Raw genomic sequence first — 1,583 nt, 5'->3', positions numbered from 1 at the left:
CACGCCGCTGCGATAATGAGCCAACAGCAAGCTAATTATCTGCTCTTAGACCTCCTGCAGGAAAATCACCTCAGCGTGCCCAGAGCTGCCAAACTGTTCTGGAGGGCACTCCAGAACAGTTTGGGCTTCACTGTCAGCCAGCAGGAGCTTTAAAGCAGCTACAGTCCAAATGAAAGGGACGGATCACCTTCAGGATGACAAGGGGACAGCGTGAAAGCTGGAAACCAAGAACAGAACCTTCTAACATGTCTTATACCAGAGAAATGTTTCATTTTTGACTTGAAATCCAAACAGCAGTGTCCCAGTTGATTAACGCACCTTTTAATGGAACTGAAACGCTTTAACACTCGGACGCCTGCGCTATGAAGCAGGATTTGGGGCTGAGCATCAGGTTTAGTCCTGGATTTTCTGTCTTATGGAGGGAGTTCACTTCTTACTGGGCTGCGGAGACCTAACCAAAGTACAGATGCATTGACTGACCAATCATCCGTGTTATATAGAGGGACCAGTTTTATAATCTATGTTTCAGATTTTAGGACCAAACATAAAAATATACGCATCTATTTTCTGCATCCTTAACTGAGTACATGCAAATTCACATGAGTTTGCTGTAAATTTACTGCATGCAAACTCATGTGGTGGCAAATTGTATCATGCATAAAATGTATCTCTACAGCAGAGAATCTGTGTAGCACCTGAAACATACTATAAATTAAATTATAAAGGTGTTTAAGGTGCCATATAATCTAGACAGGTAGAAAGATTCCAACCATCCAACCTTTAGCTCAGTATGTCTCGCTAACCCATTAATCTTCCTTTAGAGTGTTTGAGATAAGAAATCACCACCTACTGACCAATCAATTCCCCAATAATTAGCACCACCGTTACGAGAAGTTCCCTCGGACCTTGCTTTGTAGGTCGGCAGTACTTAAAGTGTTGTCTGTTTGACACCACCAGAAGCAGACTCACAATTAAACCTCTTAAAAGCTTAATTTCTGGTGTGGAACCTGGATAACCTGCCAACAACAAACAACAACCACTCAACCACCCAGTCAATGGCTTCCTCACCTCAATAATAATAATAATAATAATAATAAAAAAAATACTAATAAATTAAGAGTTGGAGAAATCTGTTCATATTTCATGTCTCAAAAATATTTATAGTGTAATACTGAAATTTTAAAACACCAAAAATTGGTCTTGTTGTTAAAAATGTTATAGCAGTCAGGAAATGGACCAAATAAGCCATTTTTTTCTATTTGGCTCTTCATGTGCATGTTGGATATTTATGACCGGTTGTTTTATATCTTTTTACCCTTTATCAAAAATAATAAAGTTCCTCTGTCAAAAGCTCTAAGCTCTACAAGCTGTAAGTAATTTCTTCCAGTGTAAATCATAAAAGAGCAATGTAATCTTAAAACCGGGCTCCTGGGCTGTGTGTTGTTTCCTACTTATTGGTGTGATTTCTGTTTTTATACTATTTTTGTAACTGCAGTGAGATGAGAAACACGAATCGGTTTTACAGGGATACGCTTGAATTCGTGCAGACGCTGTTATAGAAGAGTCCAACTCAGAATTAAATG

Source organism: Rhamphochromis sp. 'chilingali' (assembly GCF_963969265.1).
Source record: "Rhamphochromis sp. 'chilingali' genome assembly, chromosome: 15".
In the NCBI taxonomy this organism is placed as follows: Eukaryota; Metazoa; Chordata; class Actinopteri; order Cichliformes; family Cichlidae; genus Rhamphochromis; species Rhamphochromis sp. 'chilingali'.
The sequence above is the reverse complement of the archived record's forward strand: the minus strand, read 5'-3'. Positions refer to the sequence as shown.